Source organism: Ovis aries, chromosome 9 (assembly GCF_016772045.2).
Source record: "Ovis aries strain OAR_USU_Benz2616 breed Rambouillet chromosome 9, ARS-UI_Ramb_v3.0, whole genome shotgun sequence".
NCBI classification, from domain to species: Eukaryota; Metazoa; Chordata; class Mammalia; order Artiodactyla; family Bovidae; genus Ovis; species Ovis aries.
In genome coordinates, this window is record NC_056062.1 from 32,340,604 (window position 1) to 32,361,437 (window position 20,834).

The 20,834-nt window shown below is 43.7% G+C and overlaps 1 protein-coding gene across 6 annotated transcripts in view; it reads right to left on the reverse strand.

Annotated features, from left to right (window-relative positions):
• The window catches only part of SPIDR (scaffold protein involved in DNA repair), a 285,222-nt gene that overhangs the window by 198,223 nt on the left and 66,165 nt on the right, over positions 1-20,834 (reverse strand). The window contains exons 1-2 of one of the 6 annotated variants that reach the window (XM_060393386.1): positions 1,276-1,347; positions 685-736 (exon numbers count right to left, since the gene is read on the reverse strand). The exons of the other annotated variants lie outside the window; for them this stretch is intronic. The gene's annotated coding sequence lies outside the window, so the exon portion shown is untranslated. Of the gene's footprint in view, positions 1-684; positions 737-1,275; positions 1,348-20,834 lie in introns of those variants that run through there. 6 annotated transcript variants of the gene reach the window in all.

Sequence of the window (20,834 nt, forward strand, 5' to 3'; positions counted from 1 at the left end):
TCTTAATCATACCTGTAAGTGTCCCAAATCTATATAAATTCCTTCCTTCATCTCCACAACTTGCTGCCTTAATAATAACTAACACAAAAGAACAAAACAAGAAATTTCTAACAACTTGAGATCATAAACCAATCAGAGCCATTTTCTTGTTGCTGTGCTCAATCGTGTCCGACTCTTTTCGACTCTACAGACTGCAGCCCACCAGGATCCTCTATCCATGGAATTTTCCAGGCAAGAATACTGGAACCGGTTGCCACTTCCTCCTCCAGGGGATCTTCCCCACCCAGGGATCAAACCTTTGTCTCTCGCATCTCTTGCATTGGTAGGTGGATTCTTTACTATGAGTGCCACCTTGGAAGCCCGTGAAATGCCCTGCCTCTTTCTTTTCTACCAGGCAAATTCTTATTTAATGCTGAAGACTTTGTTAATCCATCCATCATCTACAAAGTCCTCTCTACCACAACTTTCTATTATAAGTGAACACCTACACATCCACCGCTGAGGATACCCCATGTATACTCCCACACTTTGCTTAGCATGTATCTACTACAGGGTTCCTCCTAACCCACAAAGGCTTTTCTTTTGCCAACACTACACAGTGTACCCACTTCTACTCCTGAATTTCTATATGCTATTTGTATACATGTCCGTCCTTCTTTGAGACTGTGAGCTTAAAAGCCTCACCTGGTTCCTGTATGTATGGCTTCAAGAGTTTAGACAGGCATAGACAAATTTCCTATGAGAGAGAATATGAAATAAGTAGGTTCTGACCATATAACTCACTGAAAACTTCTCTTTATCTGATCTCTGAATAACAACAGCAGAAATCAAGTTTTTACAAATCTTCCCCGGTGGCTCAGAGGTTAAAGTGTCTGCCTCCAATGTGGGAGACCCGGGTTCAATCCCTGGGTCGGGAAGATCCCCTGGAGAAGGAAATGGTAACCCACTCCAGTATTCTCGCCTGGAGAATCCCATGGACGGAGAAGCCTGGTAGGCTATAGTCCATGGGGTCGCAAAGAGTCGGACACGACTGAGCGACTTCACTCACTCACCCTTCCCTTATGTGCTAGGCACAACAGTTCCGTATGAATAGCAGCAATGGGGAAATGAACTTTGCACCACTTCTGCAGCTGGTAGAGAAGGAAGCTAAACAGGCTCCTTCTGCTTTGGGAGGAGAGCAAATTCTGTCTATGTTAGGTAACACACACACACAAAACACCCTCTGGGAGACCACAACCAAACTTACAGATACTAGTCATATGAGAGGGTACCTACCTCTGCTCTGACCTATTGTTACATCCAGGAAACTACCTCTTCAGGAGAGAAATGTGAAATCAGGTCCTGTGAGAGAAGATGGGATTAACAGAAAGCAACGGACTTGAAGTGGCCATAGGGAAACAGTGGTTAACAACAGGGTCTTTTTCAGACTAGGGTGAAAATATCTCTCTTTCTACATGTATTTTGTTCTCCAGATGACAAGACTCTTAAATAAACCATAGAAAAGAAGTTTTTTCTACAAAGCATCCCCTTCATAACTGCCTATCATGACACAGCAACCAAGAAACACGAAGCTTGTTCTGGGGACAGTCAACTGGTGATTTCCTGCTAGACTTTCTCAACTCAGAGGGTGATGAAACGGCCTGGTGTTGCAATGCAGTTATGGCTTGGGTGAAAACGCAGGGCATCCAAGGCAGAAGTGGCTGAAGACAGAGGAGCCCAGCAGGAAGTTGTTCCTACAAAGGAAATTGCAGGTTCTAAGATGAAGAGGAAGTCAAGAGTGAGAATTAAGTGTCCTAAGAACTTGAGAAAATACTGAAGAAACTACTTGTGGTCTCACACATACTTAAAACCTTATGCAGCATATTCAGGTTATCATTAATTATAAATCTGAAACTTTGCCAATGCAGTTCAGGGTAAAGTTCACCCACAGTGGGGATTTCCAGATGGCTCAATGGTAAACAATCCACCTTACAACGCAGGTTCAATTCCTGGGTCAGTACGATCCCCTGGAGTAGAAAATGGCAACCTACTCCAGTATTCTTGCCTGGGAAATCCCATGGACAGAGGAGCCTGGAGGGCTACAGTCCATGGGACTACAAGGAGTCAGACACAACTGAGCAGGCAGATATGCCTCACGTTTTCAGCTAAAGAAGTCAAATCCTGTCTTCGTTAACCGTCTGTGAGGAGCTGCTGTTGCCTCTATTCCTTGCAGGGAGCTCTTCTGTAAGAAGTCTATGATGACACTGACTAAAGGGACAGAGGAAGACCACTCTCACCCGTCTGCTCCTGCAGTGAGAATCCTCGTCATATTCCTCTTCATTTTAACCATGCCCTGCACTGTCCTTCTCACATACAAATGCTCCCACAAGGAGCTTCCAGTCTCCATAAAAAATGGTAGACTCTCTGAAGGTTATTTCCATTTGCTGGTAAGATGTGTCCTAGTCACAAGGAGCATACTACTAGTCAGCTCCTTGGCAATAAATGAATGAGCACAAATGATCATTTTGAGTTTAAAACAACTTTCACAGTGAGACCTCAGGACTCTCTGGTGGAAGTTGTTTCTATCTCCTCCATCTGTGCATGCGTGTGTGCTAAGTCACTTTAGTCGAATCCAACTCTCTGCGACCCTATGGACTGTAAGCCTGCCCGGCTCCTCTGTCCATGGGATTCTCCAGGCAAGAATACTGGAGTGAGGTGCCATGCTCTCCTGCAGAGGATCTTCCCAACCCAGCGATGGACTCCTGCACTGCAAGCGGATTCTTTACCACTGAGCTACAGGGGAAGCTACAGACAACAGAAACTGAACAGAAACGTCATATCCCAGGATTATTGATGGGATAGGATGCTTATAAATATTCACAGAACATACCTTTCCACCATTAAGCGAGAAATAGTATTGCATATATGTTTTTAGTCAATAACAGGCTTTATAAATATGAATAGTAGCATTAACAAGATTATTCACAGGTTTCATACAAGACCACATGTGACTTTCCCAAATCTGGAAAGTAAGTGTGACCATGTCAATTTCTCTCTAGCCCGACACAGCATGTTAACTTCTGAGAGTAATGTGAGGCACCAGAACCTGCTTTTTATTCTGATTTCCAAAATCAGAATGCCTCACGTTGTCACCTAGAGAAGTCAAATCATGTCTTCGTTAACTGTCCATGAGTTCTGGTACTCACTACTTTACTCTAAATCACCTGCACTCAAGAGTGAGATCTCCCTTGAAAAACCACATTTTTGATATCTCAGCAGTCACTGAAATCATCATCCTACACTCTCCATTCTGGCTTCTGAATCCCTGTGTTCTTAGATCAACATCTCCCTGTCTCACTTTCATTCACAGACCAAATGCCCCTGAGCGCCAGGCGCTCTGCTCACTGCTGCTGCACAGACACCGAGGCAGATGTGGGTGAGGTGTGGGCAAGGAGTAACCTGTACCACGGAGCACACCACATGCCATGGCAGGAGGAAGGACACAGTGCTACGAGGACGGGGAGCAGGGTGCAAAGCCATCCCGGGCTGGGTGCAGGGAGGGCTCCTGGGAGACAGAGAGGATGGCCCTGTGAATGCCCTAGGCCGCCAGCAATGGGGTCTCTGGCCAGCTGCTTAACTTCATTGTGTCTGCTATTTCCACTCTCTTAAACGTGTGCTTGACAACACGCACAACCTGTGCCCTTTGAATGCTATCCACAAGCTCTGCGTTAGTTTTCTTTCTATACTGTGTAACAAGGTTCCACAAATTCAGGGGACTGCAGTCACACTGGCTTATTACCTAACAGCTCTGCAGGCCACAAGTCTTGCCTGTTTTTCCCTTGTGTTTTTGTGGCTGTGTCAGGTGGCATGTGGGATCTTAATTCCCCTACCAGGGATTGAACCCATGCGCCCCCTACACTGGAAGCAGGGAGTCTTAACCACTGGATTGCCAGGGAAGTCCCTTGCTCATTTTAACTGAGTCTTCTGCTCATGGTATCACAAAGGTGATATCAAGGCATGGCTGGGCTTAGTTCTCCCCCAGACTCTGGAGAAAAATCCAATTCTAAGCTCAATCTTCTTGTTGGTAGAATTCAGGTCCTTCTGACTTTATGACTGAGGTCTCCACTTTCTGGCTGGCTGGGGGTCAGGGTCCACTCTGAGCTCCTAGATGCTACCACACTCCTTGCCCTGTGGCCTCTTCCAACTGTGAACCAGCAATATTACATAAATCCCTTTTCTGCCTCCAATTCTGACTCCCCCATCTCTGACCTCTAGACCCAGATGGAAATGGTTTGTGGGATGAGGCCAGGCCCAGAAGATCGACTCTTGTCCTCAAGTCCACTGAGCTAAATACAAAGTTTAGTCAGGGAGTAAATGCCACCCAAGTCACAGTTTCAGGGGCCATGCAGGATTCAGTAGGAGTGGGGTATCGGGGGTCATTTCAGAACTTTACCACAATTTATAAAGAAACCACAAAAAGCTGGCATCAAAATACGTGTCACCAAGGAAGAATTTTATGGCACCGATGAGAAATAGAGTACAAGTTTCTTTCTATGTAAGGATTTTATTTTTCAAACTTGAGACTGCAAAAACCAAAAAATTACAGACAACAGTCAAATCTACACCTCCTGCTTTTTTATCCTCAAATCACTCATCTTTACAATGCCTGAGACATTTATATTTGAATATCTCTCTCAACCTCACATAATACAAGCGAATTTATAGCCTTCCCCTTTCTGAGATTTGTGTTACACCCGCAGGCAGCCGGTGTTCCAGGCGACCTGCCTCAGCATGATGACTTTATCTTTTACTCTATGTTCTCTGTGACAACAGCCAAACTGAAACTAATTCATTACTAGATCTTAATACTCCTTCCTCTCTCCATTCCCACGCACACTCAGTCTGGAACAGGGTCATTAGAAACCCAACCTGACCTCCCCTCCCTGGAACTTTCTTTCCTTCTCCTGTCCATGCACAGACTGGCCCCGCGCCAACCATGCCAGTGAAGTCCTCAGCAGCCCACTCAGTCACCTCCACTTGGGAATTAGCACGGCCCCCTTGCTCCAGTCACAGGGATCTCCTCAGGCCAGCACCCAAGGCCAACACTTAGCATTCCCTGGGCCCCAACCTCATACTTCAAGGCCCCACAATCCCACTTCACACCAGAGTCGGCCTCAGGGACTCCTCCCCACGAGGCCCACACCTCAGGTTCAGAGCACACACGCCTTGGCTCTAGAGGCTCCTGAGCCGGGCAGGTCAGCTCCACGGAGGCTTTTCTGGTTATAGCCCCCACCTGTCTCAGGCACTCTGTACCCACACTGCCCAGCGTGAGCCTCATCTGGCTTTGGCATCTGCCACTTTAACAGGGGCACTGTGCTTCTCTACCTTGTCCAGATCTGTGTGTGTGTGTGTGCACGCGCGCGCATTCAATATGCGTACATACACACACACATATATTTAATAGGGGTACTGTGCTTCTCTACCTTATCCAGATCAGTGTGTGTATGTGTGTTCAGTACACACACACACACACACGTTTAATAGGGGCACTGGCCTTCTCTACCTTGTCCAGATCTTTCTGTGTATGTGTGTTCAGTATACACACACACACACACACACACACACACACACACACACACGTTTAATAGGGGCACTGGCCTTCTCTACCTTGTCCAGATCTTTCTGTGTATGTGTGTTCAGTACACACACACACACACACACACACACACACACACACGTATGTTTAATAGGGGCACTGTGCTTCTCTACCTTGTTCAGATCTGTGTGAGTGTGTGTGTGTCCAGTATACATACACACAACACACACACATTCTTTTCTAGATCCCTCAGACCTTGTGTAGCACACCTAAGAAGTTAGGGAATTCATCATTTTTCCCCTCTATCCTATTTATTGATATCTCCAGTCCTAATTTTTCATCTGTTTTTATAATCTCTTTATTTCTCCCTGCTGGGAAGAACAACATCTTCAGAACAGAGGCTAATACAGTAGGTGATCCATTCTCCTCTCTACAGGAATGAGGTAATAGCATAACTAACAATCCAGAGTTACAGACAAGTCAATTTACTTAATGTTTACATTAAATAATGGACAAGAGATTCTAGGAAAATAAACTACTTCTTCTAGAAATCGAGGACACACAGTAAAAGCCTTAAAGTAGGGAGAGAAACATAACTTGGAAAATCTACATTTTCATATGCAAAACTGCTATGCATGGGGGCTGCTTTGTCTCCCAAGTAAAACATTGGAAACATCTTGAACATGCACGCACAGGGGAATGGCTCGAGAGAAGAGGGTCCTGCCCTGTGTGGACCGCACCACACTGGTCAGTGGAAGGGGACCTCTTGCGTTCCCAGGGGATGACCTGGGCACACTGCCTGTGCGCTCCACGTGCAGCACTGTGTCTCAGGTACGGGAGGACCCGGGCACACTGCCTGTGCGCTCCGCGTGCAGCGCTGTGTCTCAGGTACGGGAGGACCCGGGCACACTGCCTGTGCGCTCCGCGTGCAGCGCTGTGTCTCAGGTACGGGAGGACCCGGGCACACTGCCTGTGCGCTCCGCGTGCAGCGCTGTGTCTCAGGTACGGGAGGACCCGGGCACACTGCCTGTGCGCTCCGCGTGCAGCGCTGTGTCTCAGGTACGGGAGGACCCGGGCACACTGCCTGTGCGCTCCGCATGCAGCATTGTGTGTCAGGTATACTGGCATTCGTGTACAGAGGTCAGGGGACAGAGTGTCACACACTAACGTCTCTGGGAAAACTTAGCCATAGTAGTTGCCTGCTGGGGAAGGGGACTCTGGGAGAGAGGCAGCTGCCACCCTGCGGGTGGTACGGTGACCACAGGAACCTGGTTCCAAAAGAGACCTGGCGGAGCTGCTCTGCAAATGCAGGAACAGGACAGACTGGCCCACAGCTTGTTACCAAGCTCAGTGCCCCAGAAGAAGCCTCCTACTTGCAGAAGCCCCCCCCCCCCACCCCACCACCGGCCGTTTCTTTACCTGACCTTCTCTGGCAGGTGAAGTTGCAGAGGTCACACATCCTAACACTTGTGGACCCCCTTCTGCGGCAGGTGCTGGGCTGCCCGCAGCACACACACATTGGATAAGAGCCACAGCCTGCAGTGAGGATGGTCAGGTGGCACCCACCCACCCTGCCATAAAGACCATCAGATGTGCCATGTGCGACTACATGAATGGAGCTCAAGGCCATTACTCCAAGTGAAGCAAGTCAGGGAGAGAAAGACAAGTCCTACACGGTATCATCTATATGTGGAATCTAAACAAACAAGCCAAACTGGTAGAGGCAGAGAGCAGCACAATGGTTACCAGGTGCTGGGGGGTGGGGGGTGGGACAGACGCTGTGACGGGGACAGACCTGCAGCCAACAGGAAGTAAACCCCAGAAATCTAATACACAGCAGGGAATACAGATAACAATACCGTGTTCTCATCATCAAACTGGCTTGGAGACTGACACCTAACAACTGCAAAAATTAAGAAGAAATGATAATTATGTAACATAACAGAGGTGCTAATTATCCCCCCAAGGGCAATCATGCTGCAATATACAATTGTATCAAATTAACAGGCTGTACACCTTAAATTTACAGGTAGTATCTGTCCAAACTACTTCAATTAAAAACTGAATCAATTAAAAGTTAAAAATAAAGAAAAAATAAAGCCTACCCATCTGCTACCTGCCCCAGTGCCTGCAGGGAAAGGCTGGAAAGTCACCAGAGACTGGGCAGCAGCTGTGGACCCAAGACAAGGTCTGACCACAAGCTCAAAGGAAAAACCTAACTGCTAGAAATGGAGACACTTTTCAATAAACATTTTTGGATTATGAGGCCTGCTTTATCAGAAATGCCCCTGAGAAGACTTCATGAGAAACCTGGTATTTTCAAAAAAGTCTGTAAGATTTGTCACCACTGAAAGAAATCAAATGAACACTGGGTATTTTCCAAATGAGAATTCTATGTGGGGCCTGCGACTGATAATTAAACAACTGAGCAGACCTAGCCAGCTAGTGGAGCTGGAACCTCACCTAGGACTAGGCTCTACAAAAACAAAACCTGCTTTGAAGTTACAGGATCAAAAACACTGCTTAGGGATTTGAACTAGACTTTTGGTGATCATTCTGTAACATATGTAAAAGAATCAAATCATTATGCTGTATACCTGAAACTACTATAATGTTATATGCCAATCATATGTCAACTTAAGAAACAAAGAACAATAAACAAAGAACCAGAACACAGCTTGAAACCAAATCGAGGCTTCCTGTGGCAGCTTCTGGCCCAGATTAGGCCAACAAGACAACCACGGCTCTTCAAAGTAAGGCCCAAACTCCAGAGTCAAGGACTTGGGAGTGAACCCCCAGCATAGAGGAACCTTGGCTTGATGGCCAGCGAGGGCAGGAGCCATGAAAGAGTTCAGGGAGGTATCCTCAGGATTAAATGTGATCGTTTACTCTCCTGAGCAGTACGCTTTCACAATGAACCAAATGTTTTATTTCATATTAACAGAAGAATAATGCTTTATAGGAGCAACCACTAAACACAGAGAGTTTATTCCCCCTTCTCTATGTTCTCCTTTGAAACAGTGACCCAGGTATATTTAAAACAGATGCCTACCTTTGATTTTAGTACTTTACGGGCACTTCAGCCACTTCACTTTAAGCCCCCAAAACAGCTGGAAGAACTCTGCTAGAAGAGAGTGATTTTCCTTAACTCCTAGAGAGGGAGGAAAGGAGAGAGGGAGAGAGAGAAGCAGGGAGGGGGAGGGCAGACGCCCCTTCAACAGCACACTGGCAGCAGACCACCGCACTCTCCGGACCAAATGTGAGCTCAGTGGCCCCCAAACTGAACTGCAGCACGAAGCATGTTTCTGCTCTTCTGAAGACCGAATTCAGAAAGCGAATGCTTTTCTTAAAAGAATCATTTTAATAACATGCAGAATTCTGTGATGCTTCCAAACACAGGCATGGAAAGGGGCCATCCAACAAGCCTCCCTTCTGAGAGGTCACTGTCAGAGGCAGGGTTGGGGGCAAGGACAGAGGGGAACCCAGAAACTGAAGAGTTTGAAATATTCTCCTATCTAAATAACATTTCTTTAAATAGCTCTAATTTCTATGTCTTTTAATTCCCCAGGAGACACTTTTGCAACATGAATTAGCCCATGAGTCTTCCCTGGAACTTACTGTAACACGACCTCTGACAAAACACACTGCATTGTTGGCTCACTAGGGAGAGGCAAGACAAGACGGGATAGGTGAGACAAGACGGGATAGGTAAGGCTTTGATCAAGTGGAGGTGATACTGACCCCCAAAACAGGAACATGGGTAAAGATGGGAGGAGGGTGCCTAAATTCTCCCTGTAATGTGTTATTTCCCAGGCTGTGCAGATTCATGGGTGCTCATGATTTTTTCTCTATTTTTGTATACCTAATTTATTCCATTTTTTAAAAACAGGCCAAAAAACACAACACACATATTCTAGAAATGGCAGAAATCGGATGTGGTGATGTGTAAAGGTGTGTGGTCCAAGAGTGATGGGAGGAAGGTCCCCCAGGCCAGTCCCAACAGCTCTGCAACAGTCTTGAGGGGGTCTTCGGATCCCACCACACATCACAGCTACTGTGTGTCTGCAAACATGAGGCACGTGTTCTGTCAACACCACGCAAGACAGTCCCTCACAGCCTCTTGTTTCTGGGCAGCACAGCAGGCCTCTTCCCCACCAAACTCAAGAAGTGTGCACGCCACCTGCCGTGCTGCACACATCCACACACACACACACCCCCTCCAAGCTGCCCCAGAGCTCTCCACCACACCTGCTGTGCTGCACACTTCCACGCAAGTGTGTGCATATGCACACACACACCCTACACACAGCCCCACAGCCCTCCACTGCACCTGCCATGTTGCACACATCCATGCACACACACACACACACACATATGCCACACTGCCCCACAGCCCTCCACCACACTGCAATTAGGCTCACACTAACCATTATGCCTTCCTGGGGCCCCTCTGGCTACTCCAAAATCTAGACTCAGGTCAGAAGACATGAAGCATGCAGAGTCTCTGGACTGAACGACCACCACAAAGGCAGCCCAGGAGCACTGGCCGTGACCTGACAGCTGACGAGCCCTGTGTTCCTGACACCCACCACTGAGGGCCTGCTCTTCCAGATCCTACTGAGCCAAACTAGGCAAGCACTCCTGCACTCCTGGAGCCCTGAGTTCCGGATCTCCCCACACACGCCAGTTCCAAGACTACTCTCCTACAAATATTCCTGCCCCTCCGAATGCCTCTCCGTCTTGGCAATGTTCACGTCACAGAACGCCTACAGAGCTCATTAAGGACAGCTGGGCCTCGCCCCTGACTCTGATTCAGTGGTCTGTGGCTTGCCCGAGAATCTGTATTTCTAACAAGCTCCCAAGTGGTGCTCTGCTGCTGGTTGGAGAATGACTTCTCTACGCAGGCCTCACATCTGAATATTTGGTTTTAACTCCTGTCCACTTAATGCAGCCTTACTGAGTCCAAGCCTGAAGTCTTCCCTGGGGCAGTGAACTCCCTAACTAGGCGTGGGGTTGGCAGCCCCCACTCAGGCCCTTCCTGGGGGCCACGGTATGTCACTGACCTATAGTCCACGGTCAGTGTACATCCACCCTGTCTCCTTACTAATGGTCAGATGGCTGGAAGGCACTCAGTATACAAGGAACTCAATTATTAATAAAAATGATTTATTGTGATGATAAATTCATATAATACTTTATCATTTACAAATCCTTCATCCTCTTATGTGGTCTCACTGGAACTTGACAAGTTCTAATAGCAGATATCACCGTCTGAACTTCAGGGCCGAAAGTGAAGTCAGAGCAGGTTTTCAACCTGCTCAAGGCCACAGCACTAGCACTTTAGATGCCTCCTTTTGTGTAAATGTGGTCATTTAATCCATTTATCAGCAGTAATTTTTTTTTTTTACAGTTTCATCAGCATCACTTATCACTTATTTTCAATATTAAAAAGCACAACAGAATCTAAGCAAGGTGTGAAAAACATAGGTGAATGCTCACCATAACATTAAATAAATGCTGAATCAGAGTCCTACCCGCCCATGAATACAAACAGCACTAAAGCAATGTTCCAAGAACAAGGTGATGGGCACCGTGAAGCATCAACACTGCCTCAGATTGGCAGTCAGCCGAGAAGTTTCCATGTTTGCTTTTCGCCCTATGGAGTTTTTCACTTTTTGTTTTGATTTTCTTTGTATGAGCTGCCTACATGTAGAAATGGGGAGACTTTTACAGATAAACCTGGAGAGCTTCCTGGCAACAGAGATCTGGTGATGTGGGAGCCACATTCCAGTAAAGCAGCACCTGCGGGAGCTTCCTAACAGCTTGCAGGTCCTGTGCCCGGCAGGCCCTCTGAGGCCTGACGCTCTGAACCCCTCCCCTGGTCCACAGGCCTCCTACCTGGGGACCTGTGCTAAGACGGATCAATGACAGACAGAGACAGGTGAGCAGAGTAAACTCCCCAGTGAGCACAATAAATGGAATCACCACTTGAGTGCGATGTCCTCTGGCTGCTTAAGAACTAAGGAGAAATAACCAGCCACACAGCAATGATTCTTATTGACTGTTTTCTGGAAAAGCCAGTCTCTCCATTTCTGTAAAGAGCGTACCAGGCTCTTTCAAGCAGTTTCACACACATACATATGCACTGTTCGGTCTGATAGGCAACCCTGATCATACTGCTGCGGTTTGTTGCTAGTGAGGACTCATTTGTTGAAGCAGGAAGAATACCTGGAAGGAGAAAGCTAGTGGTGAATTTCACAATGAGAACTACCGCTCATGATGTATTCTGGACACACACAAAATACCTGAAACATATACGCCCACAAATGACTGCACTCTCCTTAGAGATGGGGTCCTCTCTACCTCAAACTGGAAGACACCGACAAGCTGTACAGGGCGTTAAGTCGAGTGATCAAATCTCAAGTTTGACTGCAATGGTTAAGCTGATTTTCAAGAAAAATGAGAAAAAGAATTAAAATATTCATTCCCCACCTTCATTCCTGCAGAACAGGCTGAGACATAAAATCACTATCCTGCATTCCTGCATTCGTAAACTCTCTTTTCAATTCTGCCTCTGTGGGTACAGCAGAAAGGGAAGGCCATCTCAGGCTCTTCATGTGCTCTGACGCACAGAACTGGGACCAGGGACTCCCAAAAGAGCAGAGGCCTTGTCTGCAGTACTTTTAAAGGAATGATGCTGTCAACATTTCGGACTAACAGTGTTCTGACGGAATGTTAACAAAGGTGATACGAATTCTTCGTCTAATGTGCCACGGATAATAATATAAAAATAGAACTCAACTAAAAACTTACACAAGTAAAAGGGTCTGAGACACTACGTCTCATTCTTATTACCAGATGTCCATGAAATCCCAGTCACACAGAGTTCACATCTTATTTTTTTTTTTTTATGTTTTTTCATAAATAAGCATCTTTTATTTTTTTTTGTTTTTTTTTGTTTGTTTGTTTGTTTTTTTTAATCTTTAATTCTTACATGCATTCCCAAACATGAACCCCCTCCCACCTCCCTCCCCATAACATCTTTCTGGGTCATCCCCATGCACCAGCCCCAAGCATGCTGCATCCTGCGTCAGACATAGACTGGCGATTCAATTCACATGATAGTATACATGTTAGAATGGCATTCTCCCAAATCATCCCACCCTCTCCCTCTCCCTCTGAGTCCAAAAGTCCGTTATACACATCTGTGTCTCTTTCCCTGTCTTGCATACAGGGTCGTCATTGCCATCTTCCTAAATTCCATATATATGTGTTAGTATACTGTATTGGTGTTTTTCTTTCTGGCTTACTTCACTCTGTATAATCGGCTCCAGTTTCATCCATCTCAACAGAACTGATTCAAATGAATTCTTTTTAACGGCTGAGTAATACTCCATTGTGTATAGAGTTCACATCTTAAAATGAAAATAAATTATATAAAAGTGCTGATTCTAATTACCTCCAGCTAGAGAGACTATAGAAAAGTTACTGGATTATGAATTAATAATACAGACAAAACTCAAAACAGCGTGTGTGTGTTCACGTGTGTACCCTACACCCTAACTTCTTAAATATAAATAACTTTGGGCAGGACTAAAACCCATAGAAAAGAAAGATTACATGAAAATAGAACCTTTGAAGTTTCCCACTGAAGTAATATAAAGGTGAGAAAGTGCTCTTGAATTGAGAAATTCTTGTAAGACAGTTTGAGCTAATGCCATTCCGTATTAGAGACAACTATAGAAAGAGCAGACGTGAATGTATTTAATTGTCTTCACGTCACAAGACTGCTGTGCAATGGGCAGAAGGAGATCTCAGCCTTAAATCTGAATCTTAAGAAAATCTGTTTCTGGTCCTGTCTTCCTGCCACCACAGGAAAACGCGCCAAACTCAGGAGTGAACCATACAGTGTAAACCTATCATTTTGGATGTGCAGTTATTTGGGGAAAAAATAAGATAATTATTCAATATTTTTCAATTAAATAAATGTTATGCCCAGAGCCCAGTTTACTTGTTAACAGATTTTATAAATACGGATGGCAATTTTTACCAGGGTGGAGAGCAAAAACTGTCAGAATAAAATATGTGCAAGCCACATTTTAGTGAGGAAACACTCACAAATCTACTGAATTGCAAATAAGCATATTTATATTTAATCCTTTCTAATATGGTTTACTGACCTTAATGCAGCTTTAAAACACTACATCCTCAACACATAAGAAATCTCCTTTCCTTTCTTTCTCATTTTCTTCTCCAGTTTTTTTTTTTTTCAGAACTCCAAATTCCAGATTTCAAATTTCTTTCTTATAAGTAAACAAAACAAAGGCACATATTTAAGGAAATAAGGCCCTTTGAGCTTTCTTTCCTAGAAGTTCAGCTCAATAAAAGAAGCAGAAATCATGCAGTGGGGAAAATAAGTGCTATCTTGCTCCATCATACCACAGAAAGAACGTAACTCATAGCCACAGAGAAAGGATGGATAAGATAAAAGAAAGAAGTTTGACTTAAGCAAATGTCCTCTTTCCCTTGGCCTTCAGTGCTCCACTCACTGCTTTTTTCAGGCAGAAATCCTAGTACCTAGTGGGGTATCTTTAAAATCTGTAAGATACACAGGGAGCAGAGCAGTGCGCTGATATCTTAACACAGGCAAGAGAAGCACAAGTTCCGACTAGCTAGGGAGCGGATGTCGGGACGTGGAGGCAGTGGGTGCTGCGATGTGGAAACACGGTGGAATGATGTTCCCTCCCTCAGATCCAAACAGCAAGGTGTGTCAAAGGTCCAGCAATTTGGATGGAAGACACAGTAAAAGATGAGCAAGAAGCACAGTAGTATGGAAAATTTAACGCGTTTCCCTTATAATCCCTGTTGATAAATTCACACTTTCCCCTACTCCTTAAACTCCTACTTATTTAAGAATCAAAACCTTTTATATGAGCACTCAACTAAACTGAGTAGACTATAAGCAGGTATCCCCTGCTCCCACCCACCACAAACGTGCTGTGCACTGAAGAGTGTTTCCATTACAATTTCTCCTAGAAATATAAGTGATATAGACCATTAGCACCCATTCAACCTATGAGACCCGTGTGCTTTGTTAATGAGCTCTCTACTTGGAATGTAAGTATCACAAAATTCTGGTAAAACGTTTTCAAGTGGCTAAGCCATGTGATCATGCACGCTTATTACACAGTCATTTGTTTAACTTTTTCCTAATTAAGTACAGAATCTTTCTCCACTTAGCTTTTCTCACAGTTGAAAATTTTGATGATATCAGGACACATACTTTGTTAAGTATCCTCAACTACAATCTGGGAGTTTGGATACTGACAGGCACAGTGACTGGATGGGAAATCCTGCTCCCACGACAGCACTCTGACCCCATTACTCCGTCCTGTCACCCTCACTGCAGGCATAAAGCTTTCTGATAAAAGTAGAGAAATGCAGGCGAATAAACAGACAAAAAATATAATATCAGCAATTCAATTTCCATAAGAATGAATGTTTAAATAGTTGTATTTAGTTCAGCTTTCACCACATATACAGGTATTTAACTTGAGAACATATGAGTCTTGCCAGTAGTGTTTTTACAAAGTCCCTGCCACTGTCCATCTGCATGTCTTGCCTCTGTTTCACTCATTCATTCATTCCCTCACTCAGGTAGACCCTGGACCTCAAGAAACTTCAGTCTAGCTGGGGAGAAAGGCAGTGTTTGCTGGGAGCTACGACAAAGGGCACAACGGAAGCAAAAGGAGTGCTATGGCGATATAATGCCCAACCCTAACTCTCTGCTAACACTACAAAGTGCCTCTTGAGGAAGGGAGGAAATGCTATATTCCTTCCAGCACTTAACATTCTAAGGCTTTCTGAGAAATTCATGCATATTCCATCTGCATTAACAATATTTTATACTGTTCAAAGGTCCTTGGAAGGGTGGTAAATTAGTATGCTTGCTACATGAAGATTTGATGGAAGAAGTTTCTTCTGCTCAAGCTTTCTAGAAGCCCAAAGTAACCCATGCAGAAAAATGAGCTAAACAAATACTTATGTTACAGCTTTTGATAACATGTTTGCTTTTAAATAAGTCTGTAAAGGCATATGTTTATGATTTATTTGCTTCATGGGATTATTTTTTATGATATAAAGTATGATCCCAGACCTAAATGCTCCATCATCACACGTCTGACCCGTGATGTGACTGGTATCCATTAACTGGCCGACTGTTGGTACCCAGTGAGCCGATGAGGACAAGGCATCCTGCTCGAGTCCAGACAGGCATTAATGAGTAAGACGGTGATCAGTCACAGAAAGAGAACCATTATGCGACACCGTGACCAGTCACAGAAAGAGGGTCATCACCGGACACTGGCCCCCAAACCGCATATTCCAGCAGACAGTAAGTAACCCAAGCGTTCTTTAAACTTTATCAGTAGCAACACCAACTCCATATCCTTGGTTAAATATTACAATGAACAGGAAAAAAGTAATCTTCTGAGGATCTAGTAAGCCACTTACAAGTCAAAATATGTTTGCTCACTCACACATTGACAAATTAAATACTTTCCAAAAAAAACTGTTTAAATGTAATTTTCAGGCAAAATAGCTCTAGTTATTAAGATTTCTGTGTACTTAGTGCATTTTTAATATAACAGAGTCAATGAATTTCTGCAACTGGAAAACAAAGATGGTAACTGAGAAATTAAACCAAGGAACTAAGAAAGAACCATTCATTCCAATGAGTGAAAGGATGAATAATATCCTTAAAGATGGGTACTTGATAGCATTCTTCTTCCTTCTAATCCACCTTTTCCAGCTTCAATTTGCATATGTGACTGAAAAGAGCACTTCTTGAATCCTGTGTGTTCCCTTCAGTGGTGTAAAGCAACAGTTCCCATGACAGAGCAGAGTTCATACCGGGCCTGCTAGATACTCGTCTGGAATGGTTAGGAGAGCAGCACTATTTCACTAAGTCAGATGCAGAGTCAACAAACAGACAAGAATGTGACATTAGCACAACAATCTTCGAAAACAACTGATCCTCCAAACCCACCTAACATGCCAAGACAGAGGAATGTTCCTCACTCAGTTTAGTATCTACACTGGAGCTTATCTGAATGAACTTGACCCTGGTTGGCAGCAAGCCAGCAGTCTTCGTCACTGAATGACTTAACAGAACACTGTGTTCTTGGCACAAGCACAAAAAAAGGTGTTGAAATCCACGCTAAAAAGAAATCTCAGCTTACATTTTAAATCAGTTTTTAAATATGATAATAAAAGATAGTTAAATGTGATGAAGGCTTTTCAGTGTTCTGTCCATTTTTAATTCAGGTCATTTTTTTAGCCCTACTCCATTTGGCTCACTTTCAGTACTTCCTGGAACAATCCCTGGGACTTCCCCAGGCACTGTGAATCCTGCTCCGGCCCTTTCTATGCTGCCTCCTCTAATGATATACCTGGAAAATTCCAATGCACCCAACGCTGGCATGGGAGGGAGGGCCAGCAAGTAAAGCCAGAAACAACGTATTGACTCACTTCCGCAGAAAGCCCTGGAGAAAAATGTGGGCCACAGTGCAGTCCTCTCATGCGATCCAGTCAGAATAAGTAAGAGATAGGAAAGTTATGTCATTCCCACACAGGTTACGTTAACTCATCCACAAAGGTAAGATGCAAATGAGAAGAACACATAATCTGCAGGGAGTCTACATACTTTCAGAAAAAAAACACTTCTCTTTTCCTTTAGTTTTTGTCATCTGCTTTTCCTCCTACTCCGAAAGCGCCATCCTTCGTGTAACGTTACGAGAGTTCATCCTCATGAACTGCAGCAGTTCACAACCAGCTCCTAATCCAGGGAAACCACAGGAGTCCTACAGGACTCACAGAGACAAGACTCAAACCACAAACACTCGGCAGTCTACACTGGTAGAAGGCCGCGATGAAAGCACAGATGTTTGTTCACCCTTTAGTTTCCAGCCTTAATTTTTACTAAGTACTTTCACAGGTCTCTCGTCTTACAACAGCACAAATTATGTCTTAAGATCAAAGCCTATCATGTCTTCAACTCTGACAGACAGAATTACGTAGTCAAATGATTTTCCTCAACATAGTAAAATGTTAAAAAATCTTGAACATTTATTCTTATATACTTTAAACCTTACTCTTTCAAAACTATGACATAATTATTTGTTCATAATTATTTCAAATTATGTTTAAAGTAAGTTGTAAATAATACTAGCATAGGAAGTCAAAGGAAAAAAAAACTGGAAATACATATGGTTTACCTTCTGATAAAAGCTTCTTTTTTCAATCAAATATGATTTACTCAGATGAATGTTAAAACTAATCTAAATATCTTGATAACAATTGATAACTAAGGATACATGGACCAATATTGCACCTAGAAGTAGGCCTAGGCTTAAAACTTTGTTATAATTAAAAAGTCAATTCTACTGTGGACTGAAGGTTGTAACTGTTAACACCTGAACGCTGTAGTTCTGTTCTCTACCCAGCCCAGGCCCCTCAGAGGCAGTCATAAGAACACAAAGTTCACAGATCTAGTTAAAGAAATGTTTTACTCATACTCCTCAGGGTGCATTCACCCATGAAGATACACTATAAATAATACCTTTGTTTAAAGTAAAACAATGCAAGCTCAACTGATATTACTCACTCTACCCTTAACTCATGAAAACATTCCCTGTTCTCAGGTACGCTATCAATTAGTATAAAAGAACAGCAAGGCTGACATCCCACCGACAACTTGGATTCTGTTCACTGATGTAAACCTCTAGGCTATGGGGCAGTCCTCAGCTTATGGTTTTTGTAAAGCAACTGTCTGAATAAATAATTGATTTTACAAAATTCTCATGGGCTCATGAGAGCTATAGTGATTTATCAATGAAGTTTTCAAATATGGAGTAGAAAAACAGATACTCAGTGTCTATCTACTGTGCAATCATGCACATAAATATTCTTTGTGGTGTAGTATAGACATCATAGGAGAAGGCAATGAAACCCCACTCCAGTACTCTTGCCCGGAAAATCCCATGGACAGAGGAGCCTGGTAGGCTGCAGTCACGAAGAGTCGGACACAACTGAGAGACTTCACTCTCACTTTTCACTTTCATGCATTGGAGAAGGAAATGGCAGCCCACTCCAATGTTCTTGCCTGGAGAATCCCAGGGACGGGGGAGCCTGGTGGGCTGCCGTCTATGGGGTTGCACAGAGTCGGACACGACTGAAGCGACTTAGCAGCACAGACATCATATCTGCGTGCAAAACTAATTTCGTAACTCCCACTTAAGAAAAAGTGACTACTGTTACCACTCACAATGCTCCTAGGACATGTTGGTATTGAGACAGTACACATGTGCTGTGGTTCCTCGATGCCATTTAGTCAATGTTGGTTATATCTCTACTAATGATACTCTTCCTCCACTGTATCACCTAATCACTAACTTCCAATGACTTTCTCAAAGGTTGTTGTTAGATTTTGTTTACTTGTTTGAAGACCTCAAGTCTTAACCAGTGTAAGCAGCAATGTGCGAATAATTAGGCTTTCTGGTCATGTTACATTTACAGTTAGGAATTTTACAGCATAAAAGTAGAACAGCACTCTTCCAACCATGCCTCTCCTGAAATCTTCAGGCCCTGACCACTATTGGGTCATTACTAGAATGTGGTCTCTTTCCTGTGGAATGCTCCTCTGCCTCCCACACACCAACACCAAGAGAAGGAAACAGGTCCTCCCAGCCATGCAAGGGTGGGGCAGAAGAGGACAGAAATAGGAAACTCATTTTAAAATACCTATGTAAATGGAACAGGCCCAAAATAGCCAAAACAATCTTGAAAAAGAAAAACAGAGTTAGGGAATACTGACTTTTCAGTTTCAAAATCTACTACAAAACTACACTAATCAAAAGAAGACAGAATTGGCAAAAGGGGAGGCATACAGATCAGTGGAAAATGACTTAGATTCCAGACATAAACCCATCCATACATAGTCAGCTGATTTTTGACAAGGAGACCATGACCTTTAAATGGAGAAAGAACAGTTTTCAACACATGGTGCTGGGACAATTGGACATACTCATGAAAAAGAACAAATTTCACCCAGCCTAAAACCAAGTGAAACATTAATTCAAAAAGGATCATACATCAGTATTTAAAAGGTAAAACTACAGAAACTTTAAGAAGAAAACATAGGTTCAAATCTGCATGGCCATATATTATATAGTTTTTTATATATGACACAAAAAAGCACAAGGAATCAAAGAAAAAAATAAATAAACTGCTGCCGCTGCTGCTAAGTCTCTTCAGTCGTGTCCGACTCTATGCGACCCCATAGACAGCAGCCCACCAGGCTCCCCCATCCCTGGGATTCTCCAAGCAAGAACACTGGAGTGGGTTGCCATTTCCTTCTCCAATGCATGAAAGTGAAAAGTGAAAGTGAAGTAGCTCAGTCGTGTCCGACTTTTTGCGACCTCATGGACTGCAGTCTACCAGGCTCCTCCCGTCATGGGATTTTTCAGGCAAGAGTACTGGAGTGGGGTGCCATTGCCTTCTCCAATAAATAAACTGGACTTCTGCAAAATAAAAACCTTTTGCAACCAAGGACAGTATCAAGAAAGTGAAAAGACAACTCATACATGGGAGAAAATATTCCCAAGTCATGTATCAGATAACACATGTATACACTATATACAGAACTCTTTTATCTCAACAGTAAAAACCCAAATAAGCCAAGTGATAAATAGGTAAAAGATCTGAACAGAAAGAAAGAATAAAGAAGCTGAAGAGAGAAATTACAAAAGTATATACAAATAGCCAATAAGCACATGAAACAATGCTCAAAACCATTTAGCTATTAAAGAGCAAATAAAAACCAAAATGAGACACTGTTTCACACTCTTGAGGGTGGCTATTATTAAGAAAACAAATGAAGAAAAAAGTCAGCGGTATGGCTGTGTTGGTAAGGATATGGAGAAGATGGAGAGACCATAAATTGCTGGTGGGAATAAAAAATGGTGAACTCATTATGGAAAGCAGTCTGACAGTCCCGGCAAAAGTTTAACCAGAGTGACCACTGATCAAGCTATTCTACTTCTAAGTATATTCATAAGAGAACTGAAAACATGTTCAGAGAAAAACTCGGACTTTAACTATAGAGAAATAGTATTCATAACAGCTGAAAGGTAAAAAAGAACCCAAATGTCCATCGATTGATGAATGGATTTTTTTAAAATGTGGTATATCAATATTTCCA